This window comes from Sander vitreus, chromosome 24 (assembly GCF_031162955.1).
Source record: "Sander vitreus isolate 19-12246 chromosome 24, sanVit1, whole genome shotgun sequence".
Classification (NCBI taxonomy): Eukaryota; Metazoa; Chordata; class Actinopteri; order Perciformes; family Percidae; genus Sander; species Sander vitreus.
The window spans coordinates 3,303,382-3,319,520 of record NC_135878.1 but is presented as its reverse complement, the minus strand read 5'-3'; the positions used below and the strand labels follow the sequence as shown (position 1 = coordinate 3,319,520).

General features: G+C 40.4%; 1 protein-coding gene across 1 annotated transcript in view; it reads right to left on the bottom strand.

Moving 5' to 3' along the window:
• LOC144512794 (beta-1,3-galactosyltransferase 1-like) overlaps positions 1 to 16,139 on the bottom strand; it is an 88,032-nt gene that overhangs the window by 48,419 nt on the left and 23,474 nt on the right. The window contains exon 2 of the mRNA XM_078243729.1: positions 710 to 765. The gene's annotated coding sequence lies outside the window, so the exon portion shown is untranslated. The remainder of the gene's footprint in view (positions 1 to 709; positions 766 to 16,139) is intronic.

The window sequence follows — 16,139 nt, the reverse complement described above, 5'->3', positions numbered from 1 at the left end:
AGACCCACAGCAATACAATACAATTATGTTGATATTAAGTGAAATAGGTTTGCTTGAGGTTAGAAAAGGTTTTGTTCAAAAAAAATTTTTTTAATCATCCAGGGTATAAACATCAATAACATTCAGCCGAGTTATCACATTTGAAAGGAAATGTTGAAAAGCCATCCACTTTTACATTTGACAAATTACACCACAATCAGATTTGTTATTTAATAGACTGATAACACAAGATGTAGACTAGGTAACCCCATTTTCAACAACCTCCTCCATCAATCAATGTATGGACAGTATACTACATGTGATTCTTGTGCTGCTGGATAGCGTGGGGAGGCAGCACAGACTTGAGAAAAGAACTGACACGAACCACTGCGATGCACCATACACTATATTTTCTCTTCAATTTAGTAATTCCCTTTGATGACTAAGGGAACCCAGGAGACTTAAATGCATGCAAGGGTGACAAAGCCTCCGCAAGATTGAAGCAGTGAACCTCAGAGGCAACAACAACTCTTTATCCAAAGCTTCGGTTTCAGTTCTCAATCTCATCTGGCTTTTTTTTTTTTTTTTTCCAGCAGTGAAAGCTCTGTGAAATACAGGAGCACTGTGTCTACCTATTATGAAAGGCCTTTTAAAACCAGAAATAGGCTACATCCCTGACTGAGCAGCATTTCGACAAACGGACAGGAAGCTGAGGTCAGTGTAGCAGTACCTGACACAGCTGGCTCTCGTCCAAGGCAATATGGGCTCCGTCTCTTCATACCAGCTCTGTAAGAAAAAAAGACAGAGCCAGGTCAGGAAAAGTGATATGAGACTTCAAGAAAGAAAGGAAATTGGAAAAGGAAAAGAGATGAGATGATTCTGTGAAGATGCAGGAAGTATGTGTGGCTTTAAGGCTTTTAACATCTTCCAAAACTATTTTACTTTTCAAATAAACATCTTGTACTGAGGCTAAAACATCACTGTGAATCTGTTAAAAGCATCTCTAACATGAATAAATGAATTTAATTCAGTTGAAAGTTGAACTCATTCCATCAGAAAATTAGACAAGGATTTAGTATTGTACGCTTTTAAATAGCAGATACACATATGCTTTCCTTTATACAAACTGCATAAAAGCTCGACTCAACCCAAATATTTCTTGACACAGACCATGAGGGAAGTTGTAAGTGTAATCAGCCGATGGCTCATCAGTATGCTGCAGCTACGTAACTATGGAAACAAATAAGGGGAGAAGGTGGAGGGATCTATTGATGTATGCTCTTTTGAGAATGTATCATTCAAGACTCACTTACGCCCAGAAAAGGTCAAACGAAATTCTCTCATATCAAATTGAGTTTTTCACTTGATTAATAAGCTTCCGTGGCAGATGCCGCGCACGCACACACACACACACACACACACACACACACACGTCAAAAAAGCTGTGAAAACCAGCCATCAAAACCTCAGATGCCAAAGTAACTAGAATTAGATAGACAAGTAATAGATATTTCATTTTCTATCATATATAACCAACTAACCCAAAACGCCACAATATTTAGTTCACATGAATATGAGAAATGGCAAATCCTCACATTAAGAGATGGGACCAGAGAATGTTCGTCATTTCTGCTTGAAAAAGACTCAAAAGATGAATCAATAATCCAAAAAAGTTGCTTATTAATTTTGTGTTGATCGACAAATCAATTAGTCAACTAATCGTTTCAGCGATGTTATAGTTATAGTATAGCTGATATTTCAGTCTTGATTGGAGGTGCAGACCAGTCAGGCCAACAATGTCATCACGCTAAGCTACTAGTAAGCCTAAAGAAAAAGGAAAGGGAAAAGCCAAATAAAAGTATAGACTATCATGGTGTGACTATCTTCCCGTCATCAAGCTTAAGACGGAGAGAGGAACGCCATGCCAGGGTCAGGATGGAGCCCTGTCAGCGCTCCCGCTAACAGGCAGATAGCAGTGCACGCTGGGTAATTGGGAAGAGTTTCCTGCCCTCGGGCTTGAGTGGCATGTCTCGGTCGTGGCCTGAAGTCAGTTACCTGATCGGAGCTTAGCTACACAGAGCTGTCAGCCTCAGCTCTGGAGTAATCGCAGCCCTCCATTACCAAGCCTCACTCACGCACCACAAATGTCTCTCAGAGAGGGAGTACCACACACACACACACACACACACACACACACAAACATTCCAAGGAGGCAGCTGATGAGCAATCACCTTACAAATTGGCTTACTATCTATGCAGAGAAACACTTTTTAATTAGTGCATTTAACACATGCTTTGGTGGCCTTGGCACAGTTCTGACTTACTATAGAAGCTAATTCAGAATTCATTTCTCATGCATTTACCTTATTGTGGAAACATGCCTCGGTTCGACATTAACATAATTTTTCTGACGCTGGAAAAAGTGGTGCCATGTGGAATGCATTACGCCCCCCCTGTCACTGTGCTAATCAGCATAATATGAATTATTGCTATCATTACAGTCGGGGGCCCAGAAATAACAATAGGTCTTAATTATTCAACAACGAGGAATAATAAAGGGAAAGCAAATGCACCTTTAGTCTATGCTGCCAACAATCGTTTGAGTTTGTATCTCCCTCCCTTAGGGAGTAGAATGTCTCTGTTGTGGAAATCATTTCTGAGACCATGAGTGATGAGCTTGTTTCTCGCCCTGAATTGTGCGTCCTTGTGCTGTTTGTCTGTGAGAGCTCACTGCCAAAATTATCACAAGAGCCCAATACAAATGTGCTTTGCAATATTTTATTTCAGTTATAATTTCTAGTAAAACGTTTTTTTTACCTAGCTACTTTAGCGTAATGACAATAGAACTTGTTACTATAAAAGTTTGTGTATGTATTGTTCTGCTGATGTTCTTTGAATATAGTAGATGAATAAACAAATACTATTTTATTGTTATTTCTCATTATGCACTTTAGAATAAGTATGGTGTTTCCTTTTGTATCTGTATAGCATTTGAAGTGAGATGCTTCAAGCAAAATGCTAACATAAGCATGCCAACATGCTCAAAATGACAATGCTAAAATGCTGAGGTTTAGCATGTTAATGTTCACCATCCTACTTTAGCTTGTTGGCATTCTAACACTTGCTAATTTGGAAATTAAGCTGAGAAACCATGAATTTTCATTCATCATGTAAGCCTGTTCTGATTGGGTTCTCTGAATCTTGTTTCAAAAGGATACAAAAAAAAAAATGTAATATACATTTTTAGTATTAAATTCAAACATAAATGACATCAGGGTATCATAATTCCAGGTTGGCGATGCCAAACTTTCCATGAGAGATAAAGGCTTTAGCTGAATCCACCAGTAGGGCAGGGTTCCTCTGACCTTTCCGAATGAGTTGCCAATCAAATTTCAGTCTGTCTTAATGGCGACATGGGGATTACAGCGGACATGATAAAGAGCTATAAACTGCTGCCCTTCAAAAGAAAATGACGTAACAAAATGGGTGATTATTGCTTAGAGATACAACTTCCACATAATAGAGAAAATACGGCAATGATTTCGTTTTCGTGGAACGTTTCTCTCTAGAAACAATCTAATAGCTAATGGACACGTCTGTCAACACTGGCGTTTATTCGTCTCAACCAATGTCCTGATTGCTGATCAGTGCTGCTAACCGGAGGGGTGTGTGTGTGTGTGTGTGTGTGTGTGTGTGTTACAATTCAAAGCGTGTCTTTGTGTGGTCTGAAACAGATACCGTCAGATCCTGAGACACCCGCAGGGGCGAATGAGATAATTAACTTTCAGCTTGAAGGTGTCCTTAAGACTTCCCGTCAGCTGCTGTTAGAGTTGTTGACAAAGTCTCAGACGACAGACCGCAGGTATGTAAATGATGTTCGATTTCCCCCCCGCTCATTTCAATCATTTTGCAGGTGATCCACACTCTGTAGACATCCTGAGCTGGAGATCAACCCACACTGCCGTTCAGTGTGTTCACCGTGAAATGGGATACAAAATTCAAGGTTACATTTCACTCCCTTGCTTTCTGGATTCTTTTCCAATTGAATTTGTACCACATGTCCAGATCACAATAGTCTTTGTCAAAGCAAAGCAATACTCTGTTGCTTTATATGAACTATACTGCCAGCTTTACACAAAACCTGCTTTCTTCCTTGCAGGTACAACATCTCTGAAAAAGCTTTTCGGTTAAGCACACTTTGTATGATTACAGTCAGAAGATAAATAAATAATACATTACTGGCCACTCCTTTGTGCCTCACAAATGTTCTTTTAGCACAACTAACCACCTGAGGAGCTGACTCCACCTTGACTTAAAGTCAGACACTGCAGGCAAAAACATTGGTTTTCCATGCACTGGTCAATTTTGGGCTATTTTGCTTTCATATCATAACACTTCAGTAGCACTTACATACAGCAAACCTTCCAGTTTCATACCTATCTACAGAATATTCTGAATGTTTTTTACAGAGGGGTTTCTTCATATAACATTCAGAGCCTCATTTAAATAATGCTATTCCTAAAAACATGGCAATTGTTTTTATCATATACACATGACATGACAATATTTTCTGATTTATGGAGTGATAGAAAGAGAGATCCAAAATTCCCTTAGTAAAAGCCTTTGACTCTAATATGTCAACAAAATTAAAATAATTTTAAACCTGGCTCTAACACACACACACACACACACACACACACACACACACACACACACACTCTGTCAGATGGTTGCCCCAGTGTTCCTCTAGCTCTCCCGCTGTCTAGCCCTTTTAATGCAACATTACATGATGGTCATCAAGAATTTATAGGACCAGGGAAGGAATTTCATGGCTGCCATGATGGCCAGGGCCACTGAACCTCCGCAGGCTGGCCTCATGCCCCTCAAAAAATGATATGCCCTGCGGCCACAGTGGCACTGCTCCAGCTGATTCCGCCATTTTCTCCTCTGCCTCTTTCCTGTCAATGAGGTTTAGTGTCTTTTGTTGAGACAAAGACAGAAACATGCATATGCATTCTTTTCGTCAGATTTGGGCCCTAAAGCTGCATGTACGCCTGATTCTCTTTTATAAATCTTAATTATTGTGGAGCTGGGCCCACAGACAATGAATGTAATGAATACAACAAACGGGGACCAGGACAGTGTAATAAAGTACTGTACTGTACATGTAATTACAAACTCAAGAAAGTGGATTTAGTGTTCAGTCTTTATTCATGTTAAGAGGCCTTGCCTGCAAGAGCATTGTATTATGAATGGTGCATTAAGAAATGAGCCAATTTGTATTTTAACTGAAATGACCCAGATCTAATTGCAAATGCCGTAGATCGTGATTACTCTAATCATGCACCTGGAGCGGCCGTCACACAGTACAGTGTTGCGTTTTTAACATTACCATAGGCTTAATTGGTTGACCTTTTCAATATACCCAGAGATATTAGAGCTCTAATTAAGAGCCCCATTAGAATCTGAGATCATGTCAATTAAGTCCTTAAACACAAAGGTTTAGGTCTCTCCAAGACTCGCAGCAGTCATCATCGAAGGCAAATGTCAGCTCATGACAGAGGATTATTGCTCGGAGGAATGAAAGATTGTCTTACAAAGCATTTGGCAAAAAAAAAAAAAAGCCAAAATACAGCGTATTTAGACACTTGAATGTACATTCTATCTCAAAGTCTAGTCCAAGTAGTGTCAATTAGGGACTCGAGTTAAGATGTTATAATAGTCCTGTACTGTAGGCCTGGGCAGAGAAGTGGATCTGTAAGCTTGGAGGAACATTCTTTTCTTCATATTCCTGGCTGAATAAAGTTATGGAGACAAGATTTACACAAGAGACATCCATCCACACTATTCATAAAACATCTACTTTATGCTCACATTTACATCTTATATCAAGTTGACATTAAAGACATCCCTCTTTACTGTAGTCTTTGCCTAGGTGTTGATGCATATAAATCAGGAAAATGGCATCTCCTGTGTGTCAAACTACAGTATGTCCTCCTCCTGTTTCTCTCCTTCCTCCCTCTGCCTTCAGTGCTGAGAGAGCAGCTGCACTCAGGAGTGAGAACTAGGTCATGTCTCCCTAGATCGCCTCTGTAACCTCTCAGTTCATTACGAACATGTTTAATGAGCGAGACACTCACCAGGCATTCTTCAGCATGGAATTGTGTCATCTTCATTGTGCTACATACATTGCGTTTCACTAATGTGTTCCAGTCTATGGCACCTTGATTTGAGCGCTAAATGTGGTTCTCCCTGGGGCCAATGGGCCTGGGGAGTGCAACTTTGGAGGCTGGGTGCAGCTGTTAGATGCATCTTTTCCTCAGGTTTTGTCAAAACGAGATCAGTGGAGTCTGACATATTGCATGTTACACATGAATGAGCAAACAAATGATGTACTATGTACCCCCTTCAAACCTGGGCTGATTAGTGTTAAGTTTGAAAGTACTGCATGGTAATAAAGTGATGAGATGGTCCCTCAAGTTTCAGGAAACGCCAACAGACAAATTAGACCAAATAGTGAATTTCTAGAAGTGATTTGGCCACAATCCAGTCAAACAGATGGATGAATAGATGTAGGGTCCGGACAGACAAACCTTTTTGTGTTGACTCAGAAAGTGACTTGAACTTGAACGAGAGAGCTGTTGAGATTAAAAAAGGGTTACTACTTAAAGCCCCGTTTGGCCACAAAGTGAAAGAGACATGAAACAGATGTAATGAGTATTGTCAACACTGCCAAAAACATGCGCCAAAGACAAGAAATACTACAAAATAGTTTTCACCTTAAGCATTATCATCAACTACACTCTCACTTTCAAACTCCAGTAATTGAACAAATCCCCAATTTTGTGTGTTTACTGTATTCATTTAAATAGATTTCCTGTGTGCAGATCATATATCAGGCTCGCAAACTACTACTCATGAATTAAGTATTAAGGGAATCTATAAGCTCAACAGAAATAGTGACTTTTTATGGTGACATATTAGCATGATAACACTTTTTGACATATTGCCCAGCCCAAATAGATGTAGGACCTACTTTTCATTTTCAATGTTCTTTGTGGTTTACAAACCTTCTCCATTTAACGTATGGAACATACATGAAAAAATAATTCAGCCAAGGCCTAAGTGCACGTACACTGTTACATTATAAATGCATAAAGCTTTCAGGGAAAGTGCAAAGCAAATATTTGGAGACTGTTGTAGCTACAGCAAACTGAGCTTACTTAAGACTGTTGAGAGGAATATACAGTGATTGAGCTACAGGTAAAAGGATTACCCCGTCCTCTTTGGTTCTATTATAGCTCTACAGCCTCCGTCTACAGTCCTCATCGTCATTGACTTTTTATTGAAGCCCCCCCCCCCCTTCCCCATCTCTTTGCCCCTGTCAAAGGAAAAGAGAGACAGGCCCTTGATGAGTGCACCTTTGATCTCTCCGAGGCGGCTCTGCTCCTCCTCCTCTCTTTCTCCCATCATCCTCCCTGTCCTCTCTGCTGGGGAGCTGTCAGAGTTCTGAAGGCTCGGTCTGTCCACTCTGCTCCCGTATCCACCCGACCACGTCTCCAGGCTCTTTCATCCTCACGCCCAATGCTTCAGAAAAGCAGTTCTAGTCCCAGAAGAACCTCGCCACCACCCAAAGTCTAGCCTCGGCCAAGTATCTGCCACCTTCCTTCCCTCAGCCCTCCGGTTAATCGTGGTTGGCTTTTTTCTTTGAGTAAAAGCGCAGCCATTAGTGAGAATTGAAGGCCCATTCCTCACTGTTAACAGCTAATTGTTGCAATCGCTCCACCGAAGCCCTGGCAGTGTAGTGTGTGAGTGCTAAGAACAACAAGATGCCATGCTTGATCCTGCAGCATTGATCAGGTTCATGCATTAAATGTGCATAACAAATAGGTTAACACATTTTCTCTTCTTTTTCTGTTTATTTATGAGACTGTCAGTGCTGAAATGGGCAATCAATTCAAGCCCAGCGGGAGGTGTTTCAATCATAGCTCAGCATTTGATTTAATCTTGTTATTTACACTATGTACCACGGGGTCCTTGTTTATCATTACTCCACAGATTCTGGGGCAATATTTCACTTTAAAAGAACAGTTGGACTTGCGTGATTTGCGCTTGTCATCTCTCCAGCCCGGCATCTGTTATCTTCCCATGATGAGATACAGTGACTGGCCCATGCTTCAACAATGCAATGAGCTGAGCTCACTTCAATCCCTTGTGATATAACATATTCAATTAAATTCATAGTCTCCTCGCTAGTAATAGTGATGAATATGCAGGGCGTTAATTTATTTGTGCTAGTCTAAAATAAAGAGGAGACATTGGGGGTTGACAAAGCATGCCAGCTGAATGGATCCCTGGTTGCTGCAGGGCAAACTGGCGGAGGTTAATGTTGCAAGCAAGGACAATGTGTTCTGAAAAGAGACGTTTCTAAGTGCCCGTGTAACTGGCACCCCTATGCATCGCTGACACGGGTCACAGAGAAATCACACACATGAGGAGGAGATGCCTTCCAAGGAAGATGCTTTACATAATAATTTGGAAATGCAGTAAGATACAGATGCCTGAAAAGAGTCTGTGGCATCAGTGCAGCAATTGTTCTTTTTTGAGTTTAATAAGCCAAGGACCCACCTAGGTACAATTCATCCTCATCCAAATGGCCTCATTCAAAAACAAGCTTGTATTCTTATAATAAACCTCATTGTTTTCTGTGAGGTTTGCTCATACCAGTGTCCCAAATCAGACTAACCAAACTCTCTTAACTGCACAACTTTTTCATTAATTGCTAATTCCAATTTGATAAATGCCACCTGTTTATGAGTAGGTGCATGTTCATGAGATCTGATCATTAGTATCATCAACGCCACCAACTTGTTATATAATCTTCTCCATTTCCAGGTTGCAAATCAGCAACAGATGAAAAAATAACAGTTACTGGAAAAACTGCCAACAATGTGTCATCGCAGAGCTATACTGTGACAGGGAAATAGATGAATGGTTGATTTCTATGTACTATATATTTGCACTATGTAGGGATGCAACTAATTATCATTTTAATTATCGATTAATCTAGAAATTCTCACAATAACATTTTCACATAAATGCATATTTGCAATGATCCACTGGTTTGTTAATACGTTTCAAGGGCAGCACAAAAACTCAATATTTAAATGGAAAAAGAAAAATTCCAACACAGAGGTTACGTGCAGAGGTACAAAGACACCATTAGGATGGTGTAATCCAGTGATGTAAGGTAGCATGACCTCACAGATGTTTAATTTGTTCAACGCGCAAAAAGAAACACTTTCTCCAGTAACTGTCAATTACCAATCATTATTAATGTCTGATTGTAATGTCTGAACAATGTAAAGCTGGCTGACCATGACTCACACCTTGCTAAACAAAAGGAGGCAGCCAATGGTTGCCTTAGGAACCCTCAGAGCAGCGACGGCAGCTTGCATTCTACATAAATGGGGTTTTGTTCACTCCTATTCTAAAGTCACTGCTTCTCTTTCGGCGAAGCCATTACGAGTTCTGACGAATCGATGGCTTCAAATATGTGTAAAAACTAAAGTTGTGAACTACTAACAAACTCTGGCGAGCTTAAATTGCTTTTCCCCTGATGATCAGATGAAGTGCTGACTGATGTAGCATTAGTCAACTTGTACTACACTGAGGATAAGTGGGTATGGATAGATCATTAGTCCACAAAAGCTGAATTAACATTTGCTAGGACTATTTGTGCCGAGTGCCATCATCCATCTTTGAAAAGGCACCTATCCTCCTTTAGACAAACACAGGCAGCGATAGTGAAAGAAACCACTGGATAAGGGTGGATGCTACTGATTTAAATTAGGATTCCAGGTATATAGGTGCAGCAGAGGCCAGGCCTCATTACTGTAGCCATTTCAGTGATATAGTAACTGTAAAAGATGCAAGGTAGCATTTAGTAATTGTCTGACATGATTCAACCCCCCCCCCCCCCCAGCCACACTTAATGTTTCCAGAGAATTGCAAGAACAATCCAACAGACTTTATAGAGGTTGCTGATATAACAATATGTTAAATCTGAATGTAACATCTTGTGCATCATCATCATTTGACTCTCTTATGATCCTACTGTATGAGACTACAGTTGGATATTAAACTTGCTGGTTCATATAGAAAGGTAGAAATTCTGCCCATTTAGCCTTCATTTGGCTCGTACTTGAAGTTTTCTTTGTTATAAGTCCTATAAAGGTCGATACATATTTAAAGCCATGAAATCAGGGGTTACTGCATAGACTAGATAACTGAACATCTGGATCGCCCCCTGTTGGCTGGCTGCAGTATAGGTCGTAAATCTGTCATAAAAGACCGTCAAGGTTGGAGTAGAAAAGGTCTTTGAACAAATCATTGGTGGAGTAAAAATTGAAACTGCAGGAAACACACTGCTCTTATGAATTGACACATCCAAATGTCTTTTCTTCTCAGCCATTTATTCCCCTTCATTCGGGACTACTTTGACTACACTGCAAGTATAACCAGTTTATCTCCCAATTTTTCCAATCTTCTATCTCCCTCTCTCACAACATACACTGAAAATCGATGACAGTGACAGAGTGTGGGAGGCAGAGGCTGCCAGCACAGTGTCATCCAGACCGATGTCACCTTTACTGCATCCTGCACCGGGAGCGCTGCCAAAGTGCGGCTTTTTACCGATGAGTCAGCCGGTCCTCAGCCTGGCAACCAAGGTGATGTGCATCGGGGGATGCCTTTAAGTGTCATTAACTGGCATGGATGAGTGTTGGTCATGGCAGGGCACTGCCACTTGCTTTTGCCAACACACACACACACACACACACACACACACACACGCACACGCATACCAGGAGCAAAACCCCAGAGAGATGGAGCGTAAGAACGCACAACGCAAGGTGAGCAAGTGAGAGAAAGAGTGGGAAGTAGATAAAAAAGGCAGGCGAGTAAAGTCATTCCCCGAAGCTCATCTGAAAATTCTCTTTTCGTCTTCTGTTCTCTGTCTGCCGAGTCCACAATAACAGCACGTCCAAAAGACGCTCCATCCTTCACAGGAGAAACAAATGATAGATTCATGAAGAACTGCCTTTTTTTTAGATGAGGTACATTCCTGGACATTCTCTGCCTCTGAAGCAGCTTTAAAATGAACACTGATGGGGATCTCATTGTGTTGGCTAAGAATTTATAAAGCTGTTGGTCCCGTCTCTACTGTACTGTGCTGCACATCACAATGCCCAACTTTTAGGTTACAGGATTAGGAGGGATCAGTTTTCTGGATCAATAGGATTATAGCTGTCGTTAACCCCTCTGAGAGGAAAGAATCACAACCTACAGAGGAAACAAGGGGATGTACAAATAAAAAAAAAAAGTCTGTTGCAGGGTGAAAGGAGGACAGCTCTGCCAGTACTTAGCACACCAAAACAAACAGTTATTCCAAGCAGGAATAATCTGTACTTGGAAGCAGACGAAAACTAAACTGCCCACGGCACGACATTAACAAAAGAACGCTGGAAAAGAAAGAAAAGAAAGCTCTTATTGTTCAAAGAGCCCAAAAAGAAAAATCACTCACTGTAATTGGCCTGCCTTTCTTCTACATCTACCTCTAGAGAGGAAGAGAAACATGCTTATATATGTGCACAGAGAACTGTGTCTTCTTGACCTGCACAATAATTGACTTCTTTGCAGGCCACATACGCGAGTCAGTACCTGCTGTCAATTCTACTTTGAGCTGCTTTCAGCCTACTGCATCCACTGACAATGGTGAAGCAACGATGACACACCGCCCTTGTCTTATACACGTCTCTGACTGAAAACCTGCAGGGTCTTCCAGCTCTGGCATTTCATTTGCACGAGCTGTAGTTGACTTGCACGCCAATCAGCTTGTTGTGCTAACAGCAGCACATGTTGCTAACGGCATACATAGAACTCACACTTGTAAACTTTGGCTCCGCATTATGTGCGTCAATCTACATATCGTGTATTTTGCATGCAGCCATGCAGAAATACACAAAGCGTTACAGCCCTATGTCAATGTGTTGTTTATATGCAAGGATAAATGCTTTCTACTTACTGATTTACCAGTGGATTTGGCTATTATTTTCCTATTCATTATACTTATTTGATGCTTCCTGTTTCAACACAGCATCATTGGCTCATGTGGGTATTTTCACTGCGTTTTTGTCGACAAAATGTATCCACGTGTACAGTATGTGTCACACCAATGGACACACAGAACTTGGATCCTCTCAAAACAGCCAGGGAGAAAATTAAGAACAACAGTTGTCAGGTCAGTGAGCGAAGTGAGCAGGAGAAAAAGAAGCAGAAGAAGAAGGAGGAAGAAGAGGGGGGTGGGGGGAAAAGAGAATCCTGTAAATTCATAGAGTCGCAGCTTGCTTAGTTAAAGCCAGATTGACATTCAGCGAACAGCTTATTAGGAAATTTCATGGGAGTGGTGAAGTGATTATCCCGAACCTGTCAGCTGCAAACAGCATGTCAAAATGCCACCCAGGCATTTCCCCCTCCAGGTGGTCGATGCGTTACTGCAATGGAAACTAAACATGTGTTCATAGGACTGACGGCTGATAGGGGAGTGGGGGTTGGAGTGCAGATGGATGCCAAATAATACACACACATCAAACATTAACTCTTACGCAAAATGAGCAGATGAGAACAAGTGCACTCAAGTGTGAATGCTTCCCTTCTTTCTTCTTATGTCTCTCCATCTATCTGTCTGTAAACTGATTTGATGCGTCCAGAGCAGCTAATAAGGGGTGTGAATGAATCCCCCCTTGAGCCGTTTGATCATCACAAATCCTCTATGATGTATTTTAAATCAACATTTGTAAAGGAATTCAAAGTGCTATACATACAGTGTCAGGTTCACATGGTGGGCATCTATCCTATTGACTGGTTGCTGAAGGTAGGGCTGGGCGACATGGAGAAAATCAAATATCACAATATTTTAGACCAAATAGCTCGATAACGATATTGCGACGATATGTAGACCAATTGGTGCTTTCACAAAATAATCACACAATGAGATTTGTGATAAATAATCATCTGTAATGTGGATATAATGACTAAGTGGGTAAAGGCAAATAATAGAACTGAAAGTACAGTCTGGAAAGTTCAGAAAATTCCATCACTTTACTGTAAAACCAGGAAAAGACAACACTTATGTCATATTACGATATCCAAAATCTAAGACGTTATCTAGTCTCATATCACGATTATTGATTTATATTGATATATTGGCCAGCCCTAGCTGAAGGTCAAGGAGGGAGGTAGAGACTATAGTACAAACATTATTCTTGTAACTCTGACTCACTGGCATAATCTCATCACAAACAATCCAGAGAGCTCATGAAAAAATGGGCAAACAGTTGTCTTAGTAGACATGTGCATAATCACTGAAAAGCAAAAAACGTTGCGCAACAGAATGATGCAGAGATAATAGTCTGTTATTCAAAACTAGCAACTTAGCCTTCTTCTATTCACTTCAACTCTCTTGATTTGGATACAAGATCATTTGAAAATGTAATACATGCAGTCCAAAATACATGAATGCATCCAAACTGTGAGGTAAGCCAACTGCCCATAATATTGTGCTGAGTCTGTCTGCTAAACAGAAACATTGAGCATCAACATATTTGCTATTTTGTGACTACTAAAGTGAAAGAGTTTCACAACATTAATAAACAGGAGCATTGCTTTTCACAGCTTTGAAATGTCTAAATTAACATAATTCCATGTAGCTCTAATCATACATGCTATATTGGGTTCAAATATGAATTTAGTATTTAATTAAGTATTCTGTTAGTTCTGTTTCTGGGTTTATTTTTGTAAACTTTCACAGCTAAAATCAACTTGAAGTTACCATTGGGATTATATGGAGAGAAAACTTTTAAGATTCTAAGTGAAGTCATTAAGATGTTGATTATACTGTACGTTGTGCCGTATGTGACTCTGGTTACAAATTCTATTTCAAGATTATTAATCTCATGACTCCTAAAATCATCAACAGGCAAATTCACATAGGTCAGCCAAGGATGCGACATCTGTGCGATCTGCTATCGCACTGGATTCCAGCATTAATCTGGTATTTTCACACAGCAGCATTTAAGAATCAAAGTTGAAGATGAACTTAACAGCACAACGTTTCAGGCCTGTTGGACGTCTGACCAGCATCACTGATGACTGTTTACCAAGTTCGCCATCTTATTTTACAAGTTACCTGGCACCAAACACAAAGGATCTAAAAACTGCTATTGCTGTAACGTGGTTAAAAGTCGGAGAGCAATGTAAAAGTTGCCAGCATTTTTACTGCACATATATTTACAATATTTAAAGGCGTTACGGTTCCCATATGTGAATCTTGCCGTCCAGGAGAGGCCAAGCAATGCATGAAAATGTGACAACTCTGGAAATGTGTCACCCATGCCATATACAAAGTTTATAATATTTGTTGTGGCCCTTAAATTCAAAGAGCACCTTTGTTCACCGAGTTGTTACTTTTAAAATCTCAAATCACTCTTTTAAAATAACTTTTACTTATTGAGTGGAAACAAGCGCCGCCGTTTTCTCTCTTTATGGTCTGCAAATTATCTCTCGGGGATGAAACAGAAGTATGTTCCTAGGTCTGCTGTGCTCTTCAGAAAGAACACCTAGAATGGATGTTTCTCTTCTGTGTAGATTGAACAGCAAGCTTTTTCACGGATCATCACGCTGAACTACACCACTGACAAGACCGAGTAAGTGTCGAGACGGACAACATAAGGTAACTCTTCATGGATCTGGTTTCAGGTCTGCTGCGTGTCAGCAGTTTGGGTTTCCAATTAAGGATGAAAACGACAAGACAGCAGACAAGATGCAGAAAGCTTACAAGTTGAGTATTGTTTTACACTTCCAACACAACCCTGAAAGAGCTTTTTAATAGGAAACGTCCCTGAGCAGATGCAAGCTGTTGTACTGTGTGCTCTGTTTTTTAGTTACGTTTTTTTTTTTTTTAACCATCCAAGCTAATTTAGAGATAGCATTGGTCTTTTTATTCAAACAGCTATTCACATGGCTTTGACATTGGCTATTTATTTTCTATTTCTGCATATATGATGCTATTTATTTACATAAGCTTTTTTATGCATACATGCATTCCTAAACCTGCCTCATTTGATGGAAGCATTATGATTTTTGAAGTAGAAAATACACCTCAGGAATCCTCCTGGGTGCTCTCTGTCGCCTTTATTATTCTTGCTAATGTATTCTCTCAGGAGCCACCACAGATTTTTCATTTTGATGAAATGACAGGATCAACTTTTTACTTTTTAGTTGGAGAAAGTAGCTCAAATTAAAACCACTGATTGGATCCTGACAGACTGGGGGAAAAAACCCTGAATTAACAGCACTGAGTGTGTTCATTTTTGAAATAAGTGATTTAATGTTGACATATGCCTGGAGAGAATAGTCCCAAGCCAAAGTTGTCAATATGCAAAACAACATCCAGTATCTGTGTTCTGTAATAAGCTGCAGAGCACATATTTTCACTGGGACTGTATGGGTGTTGAACGGATAGAGAAAAGCAATTGTGAAAAGAATATCAGGCAAAGTGATTGTTTAGGTGGCGTGTGTGCATGTGTGAGTGTGTGAGGGGTGCTTTTATATGCAGGGTTGGCCGGTGGCTGAGGGGCCTGATTAGCAGCAACATCTTGTGCCAAGCTACTTCTTATCAGTACTGATTTCACCCAGCTATCTGTATTCATTTATGCATGGGGCGAACGTGGAGGATGAGTGGTGTGCAAAACAGATTTCTTTTTCTTCATAGGGTCTCTTAGAATTCACTCCGCACTATCGCCATCTCCTCTGTCTCCTAAGTCATCGTTCTCTTGCTGATTCATTTTAATATTATGAGCAATAACATTTCAGGATTCTCAATTTGTGATCCTTATGTGTAGCATTCCAGACTCAAAGGAGTACATGTGTTGTTTTGGGAGTTTGAATGCTACTACGCAGCCACCCACTGTTCAGAAACAGTCCTACTCTGAATAATAACTAAGTGACTCTGAGAGAGAGAGCAAAGCTTCACGGAGTGAAAGCAAACTGCTGTGCATTACACATAAACATCAGCCTTACAGCCCTAATCTTCTCTCTCT